A 9,494-nucleotide genomic window follows, 5' to 3' on the forward strand; every position below is an offset into this window, starting at 1 on the left:
TTGGCTGGGGTAGAATTCATATTCTTCACAGCAGAAGTATGGGGCTGTGTTTCAGATTTGTGCTGAAGACAAAAATGATAATATAGAGATGTTGATGTTATTGCTGAGTAGGGCTTTACACAAAGCCAAGGCCTTTTCTTCTTGTGACAAGGAATTTGGAAGAAGGCGCAGCTGGGACAGCTGACCAAAGGGATATTCCATATCATATGACATCATGCTCAGTATATAAAGTGGGGGAGAATAAGGAGGAAAGGCAGGACATACTGACTGATGGTGTTTGTCTTCCTGAATAGCCATTACACGTGATGGGGCCCTGTTCTCCCTGAGATGGCTGAACACCTGTCTGCCTGTGGAAACCATAATTCCTTGTTTCGCTCTGCTTTGCTTTGCTCATGTGTGCAGCTTTTGCTTTCCCTATTAAACTGTCTTTCTTTCTACCCATGTTATCTGACTTCTTCTCTTCTGATTCTCTCCCTGATCCCATTTGTCGGGGAGTGAGTGAGCTGCTGTGTGGGGCTTAGTTGCCAGCAGAGGCTAAAGAACAAGTCCTTTAAGACATAATAAGGCATGGGCTGGCACTGCAGCCCCTCCAGCATGAGTCCCAGCCACACTGATGCACAGGAATGCTCTCTGTGCTTATGCAGGCAGTAGGGGAGAAGGTTATAGAATCACAAAATGGTCTGGGTTGGAGGGGACCTTAAAGAGCATCTAGTTTCACCTGTCCTGCCATGGGCAGGAATGTCATCTGCTAGATTACATTTTTCAGGGCTCCATGCAGCTTGGCCTTGAAGAATTCCAGGGATGAGGCACCACACCTACAGCCGTCACTGAGTTGGCTTGCACTAACTCCAGCCAGGAAGAACTAAATTCAGGATCCAGTTCTCCAGATACCTGTGCATACAGAGCTCCCACCTCTCCTCAACAGAATGGTTCTGACTGCTCCGTGACCTCTCACACCTGACCAGTGAGGGGAGAGGCAGGAAACAGACTTGAGATGTCCTAAAGGAATGTTCCCCCAACTCTCAGGATACCATCCAGTCCTTCTTGCTTCCTTTCTTCTTGTTGAGGGTCCTCAGAAGAAAAGCAGAATAGCCCCAGTCACTCTGTGACTGATTCTGGGCACTGATCATCTCAGAGCTTTTCCTCTGTCCTGAAAGCTCAGGGATACAGTTTGCATGTTGTGTTTGAAACCCCTTTTCTTCTTTTTAGTAGATCCAGAAAGGGCCAACCCTGAAGCCCAGAAATTACAATGTCTGTGGAGCTTCCTCCATTTCCCCTGCTGCAAATGACAACTCAGTCTGTGAGAGTCACTAGAAGCAGGTTGAGACAGGTTACGGGGTGTGGGAAGAGGACTTGGTTTCTACCACATCATGGAGTCAGACACACACTGAGAGGTTGGAAGCATCTCTTATGGCTTGTTGATGCACAGCCATCTGAAAGCAAAATCAGTGCCAAACTGGTCCTCTCAGGTCCCACCCAGTCCAGCCTCCTGGCAAGACTGAGGCTGCCTCAAGCAGTAGCCTCATGCATCGCCGGGGATGTGGGAAGACTCAGCAGTCTAAGCCACCCATGAGATTAATGCAGGACAAGGGCTGCATGGAGACTCTTTCCAGGGAGGAATACAGCCACATGTAAGTGCCCAGAGATTTCACAAATCTGAAAGCTGATGTCAAGAAATTGGACTTTCAAATGAACGGCCTTCCTAACTAGCACTGATGATTAACATGTCCTGATTTGTGCTGGGATGCAGCAGACCCAATGGTGAACATCTTCCTCCAGTTTTCAGAGGTGTCCCTGCAAGAGGGCAGCATCCAAAGAGATCTGTATGAGTCAGCATAAAATCAAGCTGCATCTCGGGAAGGGAAATAATTTCACTGTGGTTTGGTCCCTGGGGTGGAAAAGATGAATTCAACACCCTGTGCGCTACATGTTGTGCTGCTGTTACCTTGTGCCCACCCAACTCAAGTGAAGGAGTGATTTAACACACCAGCTGAGCCTCTCACAAACCACAGGCACATGGAGACAGTGAACTCAAAATACCAATCTCATACGTAATAATCTTCTGTAAGATATGTCTAATTAAAAATTTGTTGTGCTACCTCTGCTGACAGAGCCCGAAACTGCTCATTTAGTTGTCGTTGGTGCCTGCGGCTGGAAACATGGCAGCACCAGAGAGCAACCCCAGGATGATTAAATACAGCAGCTAGGGCTGATGCGGAAAAGAACCACTAGACTTCATTTCCAAATGGTATTTATAAAAGCAAACAAAAGACACAATGGAGGATGTGGGAATGCATGGCCCATGCGACACAGCCTGGCCAGGTCCACGTCCTGAGCACCTGCAGAGCAATGGGCCAGCCAAGGAGAGAGAGGCAGAGGAGGTAGTTCCTGATCAGGTCTAGCAAAGACAAGCCTGCTGTACACTCAGACATCACTCCCTTCTCCCCACCCCCCAACCCACAGTTGCTTCAGTTCAGTGCCAGGACTCAGAGATATGAAATTCAATCCCTAACCTGGATTTGAATCACAATGGCATGGGGAAGCCAGGCCCTGCATTCCCAGGGCAGCTCTCATTACTGAAGATCGACTCATAGTCTACCCAACAAATTTCTAGATCAGCTCTCTTCTCTCCCAACACTGGCTTTTCTAGTCCACAAAGTGCCTGCAGAAAGTCTCAGTCCCACCTGGTCCCTCTGCAGCTGGCAACAAAGATCCTTCTAGTAGGGAACAGATAAACTTGGGTCACCTGAGATCCAGCATGTGATTGAACCATGACAGTGGATGGGGCATAGGGAAAGGCTGGAAGAAACACAGATCCGATCCATCACAGGTCAGACCATGTTGGCTAATACTGTCCTCTGTGCAGAAACCATCTGCCATACACACACCCTCCCTGTATCCATTTACTCCTTGAGCAGGCTTCTTATCTCCAAGGAGGTAAATGAAAACAAAATATCTTCATATGACAGCATCACCAGAACACACACAACTCCACATCTTTTGTGCCATGTCCATTCCAGCTGGTTGGCTGCTCTGCAGGAGGCCAGAAGGATCAACCCAGTCTGAGGCAGGGCACCACCATCACCAAACCTTGCTTGTCAAGGAAGGAGGTGACCATCAGAAGAACAGCCCTGCAGGAAAGTGACCCAGGAACAAGACACCTTCACCCCAAAACAGGCCATTTGAGGAATCTGTAGGTTGAGGGATCTTCCATTAGTCTCACCTTGTAGAAGGCAGGGCAGAGGAAGAACAGACTCCAGTTTGGCAGATTTGGCTGGAAAAAGCAATCAGCTGCTCTGGGGGCAGGGACTGGACTGCTCACCTCCTACTTTGCAGTGCCAGACCATTTCTAGATGTTACTTTCCCACCTCTGGTTCAGATCTGCAATCTCCTCTACCCACAGAAGAAAAACACTGTATCAAAACACAGGCCTTCCCCATGACAGTGTCCCACATTGCTCAGGAGTTGATGGGTGTTATGCCAGGCAGGGGAATGGGTGAGATGCCAAATGATGCTGGACCATTTCAGCTTCACAACATATTGGCAGTGTGCTTACCACTGTGTCTGCAGTGGGACAGAAGGGGAGAGGCAGACCCCTCAGCTCTGAGCCACAGTTGAGGGTAGTGGGGAGAAATCCAGACCATCATGATGCTGGGATGTGTCTGAAAAAGCTCTTCCGAGAGAGATATTTGTTAATTCATATTTTGATATTACACACCCTCCCCATTGCTTTTGGCAACCCTGAACCTTACTCACAGATGGATCAGCCATGCTCCTGCAAAACACAGCCAAGTGGCACCTAATCACAGTCATGCATTGCCAGACCATGCCCCACTCCCAACTGCATTGGAGGCATTGCTTGCAGAGTAAATTCAGAGCAATGAAAACCTGCCAGAAATGCATGGACTGCTTAAGATAATAAAAGCCAATGGTGAAAGTCAAATTTTTGAGGGGCAAAGCCCCTCACCAGAACTTGCTGACACCCTCTGCAGGCTGCACAGCGGCTGGGTGGTCCCTCTAGTCTGTGCCCACTCCTGCCTGCAGCATGGTGCTGGGGTCCTCACAGCAGCCTGCCACCAAGTGCCACTGGCAGATCTGGTGCACCCCAGTGCACTGACCACGGCATCCCTTGAGGGTGCAGGGTCCAGAGCCACGGTCTGCCACCCTGGCATGACGTTGGTCCAGAGAGCAGGGGTGGCCAATGGAGGCAGCCTCATGCTGGCCAGGCTCTGTGGGGCCCAGCCCCAGCTTCCTGCAGCAGCTCACCCTGCTGAGCTGCACAGCCACATCCCTCCTCAGCAAACTGCCAAATCACAGTCTCTGTGCCACCAAACCTGACCTCCTAAAAATCTTATCAGGAGGCTGGTGCTGTAACACCACTTTGTGCAGCTCTGGCAAGCCTGCACATGGACTGACACTACCACTTGGTCATCTGGCTGGCATAAACTGTACCATGCCTTCTGCACCTCAGGCTCAGTACTGTGCTGCTCCCAGCTCCCTGCACTCCCCAGAGACATGGTTTCTTTGTCTCTCCTGTGCCACTGTACTGAGCTCTGGCTCAAGACAGCATCTACCATGGCCCCAGGAACATCCACCCAGTGCTTTATAGGGATAGGAGCACCAAAAGACAAAGTCAGACCTTTCCTCTGACATCCAATGGGCCAAAAAAAAGATTAGGGTAAGGTTCTTCCAGTCAGGCACTGCAGCCTTCTTCATCACATCCTCTGTGAGCCAAGAGACGACAGTGTTCCCCTGAGCTACACCAATTCTGCAACCCTGAAGAAATCCAGCTGTTGCTTGAAGGTACAGTCTCACCTTCCCCTGTTTCAGCTGTCCCTGCCTTTCCTCCTGTGCTGGCAGCAGCCTCTGCATGGAACTCTCTTGTGAGCCAGATCTGAAATCAACTCCTCACAAAATTACTTCAAGAGGAAGAAAGCAGAACTCCTTTTTAGCTGGCTCAGCTTCCTGGTCTTGTTCTTTATGCAGTGGCACGAAGCTGTGCCTGGAAAGGGAGCACCTGATCAGGGAGGGAGTGCCCCCTTCTCCTAGCTCTGACCTGGGCACACACAAGACAGAATGCCCAGGTAACCTTGGCCTCACCCCAATTACAGGGCCTGCTTCCCACATCTGCTGCCTTTTTGGCCTCTGCAGTACAAACAAGCTAATGTCCAAGGCTCCTCTTTTTGAATCCTTGAATACCCTCTCCCCTATTTTTCTCCTCTTGCTCCACATGTTGGAGGCCCTCTTCCAACATAAATTTGCCTTTTTTTTTTTTTTTGTCCCAGGGATGCTCCCAGACTGCCAGCTGAAAGAAAGGGAAGGGAGAGAGTGCAGTGTCCAAACACACTCCTCACTCTCAGCAACACTGCTCCAAGTCTTAATGCTGTTCCATGCTGCCACTGCAAGCAGCCAGAGAAACGGGAAGTGGAGCCAGGCAGTGCTGCCAGGACCCACCAGAGCAAGCAGAGTGGCTGGGGGGCTGCACTCTCAGGAGTTCCAAGGGTGAGCACTGACAGACCTTGGTCTCAGCCATGGCTCACCAAGAGCCAAGCCACATGGCTGCCCCAATACCTCCACTGCTGCCCTAGAGAGCACCCAAGCTAAGCAGCAAGGCAGGACTGCTGGGTTGCCTCTGAGCATGGAATTATTGCTGGATCTCAGAAGTGCTCTGGGAATTTTTGTAAATGAAGATACACTGATCCTACTTCCTCCAAAGAGGGAAACTGATGTTACACAATTACTATTTACAGTGAAGTTTATAACTGACTATATGCTTAACTCCTCTTCCTTTTTTGAATGTTAGAAGATCCCATTGTCAACCTGCCAGCTAGGACCCAGGACCAGCTGTTTTTTATCTGACAGACAACAGACACTGATCCAGGGAAAGACAGCGCTGTGCCATGTGCTGCTCAGTTCATAGAGGACAAGTGTCTGATCTCTCCACTGTCAGTGAACAGGAACTTGGGAACAGTTAATCTGGGGCAAACAGAAAAAGGATTTATATAATTTTAAATGAACAGACAAAATACAAATGCAGCCATCTAGAAACACAGGACTGCACTGTCTTTATCCAGAGGTCACTGAAAGCTGCACATTTATCCCACCATGGCCAAGGATTTGACCAAGGAAGATTGGAAGGAGCTTGTTCAGTTGGAGCTGCCCAAGGTTGACAGTCATAAAGTACCACCTAAGGAGGAGTTCTCAGTTTAGCATCTTTGGATGAGTTTATTATTGACAGGGGAGGGACAAAGCAAGACCGTTTCTTTCTCTTTACAGATCTTGGAAAGTCTTTTCTCTTTGTCCCACCCCCCAGCAAGTACTTTGATTTCTGAAGATACTAAGACTCTTTTTAAATGCATTATTTTATTAGGATTGGTTTACACAAAAGGTTTCAGTAAAAAACCTTTGTCTCACCCCAGGCTGAAAGTCTTTTGCCCATGTCACCTCCTGGATTTCCCTAATCTCTTCATAAAGCTTGAAAATTAGTACAAATCCATTCTGCTTTCCTTAAAGCCCTTGATTACACAACCTCACTGCCATTACTTGTAGCCTAACTCTGCAAAGCTCTTAAGGACAGAATTTAGACAAGCAGTGGTATAAAACAAGGTCTTAATTCTGTTTCACACAGCACAGCCTTCACCCTTAGCCCAAAGAGGACCTACTCCAAGGATGAGTTCCAGCCTTTCCTCTCCACTGCACAAATAACAGTTTCCTGCTAATGTGTTTAGTTTTCTTTGTATCATTTCAGATTTTGAACTAACACTTGTGAAGACTATTCAGTGGTTTATGAAAAAGAGCCTACTATGTCACAGCCTTCTCTCTGGGAAGGTGGGAAGGAAGTTGCTTGAGCCTCATCCTTTCAAGAAGTAAACCTGCTCAGGATCACCAAGCCGAAACAATTTTTAAAACAAGAGACCCTAAAAAATCAGGGTTTTCAAAATCTTAATTATAATGAAGCTTTACTGAAAGCCCAAACCTGTGAGGGCAGGAAATTAATTTAAAAATCATGTACTTGAAATACTGCTCAGAACTCCTCTAAGTATATTTTTATTAGACTAAATTCATAAAGAAAGCATAATACTGTTTAAGTCCTAATGCACTAAAAACATTTTTTTCAACCAAGTGACCAGTCTGTCAGGGATAACTTTTATCAGGTTTCAGACAAGAAGTAGGCAGGATCCCTGTACATCTTCAAGTGGGAACCTAAGGACAAAATCAGCCCTAGAGAAGCCCTGGCCAGAGCCACTTGCTCACCATTAGAGCCTATTGCTGTCCTTTCATCACACCAAGACAGGTCAGATGTAACTGACACCAGACTATCTTGGGGCCACCTGATCCAAGCCCATCTCACATGATGCTGTTGCCACTGTGTGACTGCAGATGGTAATAGGAGATGTGAAAGTGCTGTTTCTTCATTACCATATCCTTTGAATCTTTTTCCTTTAACAGCTCCTTTGGCATTCAGTAATCTAAACCCCTTCCTCTCTAAAACATAATCTTCTATGACATTCACACAATCTTGTAAAGTCTCTGCAATATTTTGAATAACCTGACAATGTAGTGACCCTTGGGGTAAACCCAGACTTTTTTTGCATGTTTATACAGTACTTGGCATAACAAGATCAAACTTAATCACAGTTACTGCTAAGTTTACTTACAGCCACACTGGGAGGTCCAGCCCTGCCCAGTTTCCAATACAACTTTCTCCATCTCCCCTTCTGTTCAGCACTTCAATGTCTCTGGGATATCTCCTGGGGTTCCCCTCTGGAAACCTAGAGAAATCATCCACAAAATGATTTCATGCTGCTCCTGACTTCCTCTCAGAGCAGCCTAAACTCCCTCTCACCCCAGTATGTCCATCTGCAAAGCCACTAGAGCCACTATGGGAACATGCTCTGCACTTGTCATACCTGCATCCTTCTGCCAAGAGTGATGGGCATCATCCAGCCCCCTCCTTTGCCTCTCCCTCACTCCACTGCTCCTCTCTGGAGAGGTGAACATAAACCTACTGTTTCGTCAATTGATGGGCAATAGAGAAGACACGGACACCAACAGAGGGAATGGTCTTACTTTACTAGCAAAAAACTAAGGCAACACAAAAACAAGATAGTGCATTTCATAAGGCAATAAGCTTAGTATATGCACCATTTCGACAACAAACTAAGCAAGGTAATGCATCTAAACATTACTATACAAGCAAAGGATAGTGACTAAGAAAGATACGTCACCAGTTACCCCAATAATACATTACCATCATCCAGACTGCTTCATTCACTGGAGAGCCCCAAGTCACAGCAAAGGGCTGGAGAACCACTCCCGGTAACTGGGAAATCCTACACAGTGTGTCCACTTGTAGGTGAGGTCTCCATCTTCGCTGTGAGGGGGTCCACAGCCAAGATGCAGTCAGAATCATTTGCATATTTTGCCATGCAAAAACATCTGGTAACATCTTCTTGACCACCTGAGACCAGGCCAGAGCCCAAGTCTAGGTTGGGCAAGGTTCCTGGGTGAGGTTCCTAAAAGTCCCTAAAATATCTTGCAGACAGTCACAAGACTGTACCACAGTTTCTTAAGCATCCAGTTAAACAGACAAGATTTAGCAAAGGATGTCTCAAACATATGGTTTGACGTCACGATACTTAGCATAAGCAGTTTAGCTCACCTATGTATAAGGTTCATACTTAGCACAAGCCACCTAACTAATCTATATATAAAGTTTGCCCATTTTCCTATAACAAGTAGGGACAGTAGAGGATTCATCTCTAAGCCTATCTCAGGCCCTGGCATTTCAGCGACAAACCCCTGTGTGGATCCTCACCCTGATTTCCTCCTGTGCTACCTTCTCACTTCCCTCACCTCCCCTGGGCACTGAGGCCATGTCCCATGGCCACTGGGGACTGGCGGGCCTTTCCCTCCTCCCCAGCTCTTCCTTCTCACCCAAACACACCACGGAACGGAGCTGCCACATCTTGTTCCTGCGAAGGGCAGCACCGATTCAGTACCAGGAGGCAAACGCTGCAGTGGTTTGAAAAGCAGCAACCAACAGCAAGGCCAGGGTACGAACACCCCGCCCCGTGCTCAGCTTCTCCCCTTGGACCTGCGGGGCGCCTGTCGTAGCGCCAACACGGACCCCCACTGGCTTTACTCCGGAGCCACACACCGAGTTCCCAGGGCCGAGCCCGGGGCCGTGACGGCCGGTCAGCACGGAGGGCACACCGCCTGCCGCGGGAGCTGCCGGCGGGACGGCAACCGCGGGCACGGCCTGAGCCCTCCGCGGGGCCCACAGACCCGCCGGCCATTCCGGCTCCGCGCCCCACCCCGGCATCCCCGGGCCCGGCAGAGGGTCCTGCCGCGCCCCACCCCGGCATCCCCGGGCCCGGCAGAGGGTCCTGCCGCGCCCCACCCCGGCATCCCCGGGCCCGGCAGAGGGTCCTGCCGCGCCCCACCCCGGCATCCCCGGGCCCGGCAGAGGGTCCTGCCGCGCCCCACCCCGG

The sequence above is a fragment of the Empidonax traillii genome, unplaced genomic scaffold (genome assembly GCF_003031625.1).
Source record: "Empidonax traillii isolate 1590-97213 ecotype Southwest subspecies unplaced genomic scaffold, ASM303162v1 scaffold520:size1094406, whole genome shotgun sequence".
In the NCBI taxonomy this organism is placed as follows: domain Eukaryota; kingdom Metazoa; phylum Chordata; class Aves; order Passeriformes; family Tyrannidae; genus Empidonax; species Empidonax traillii.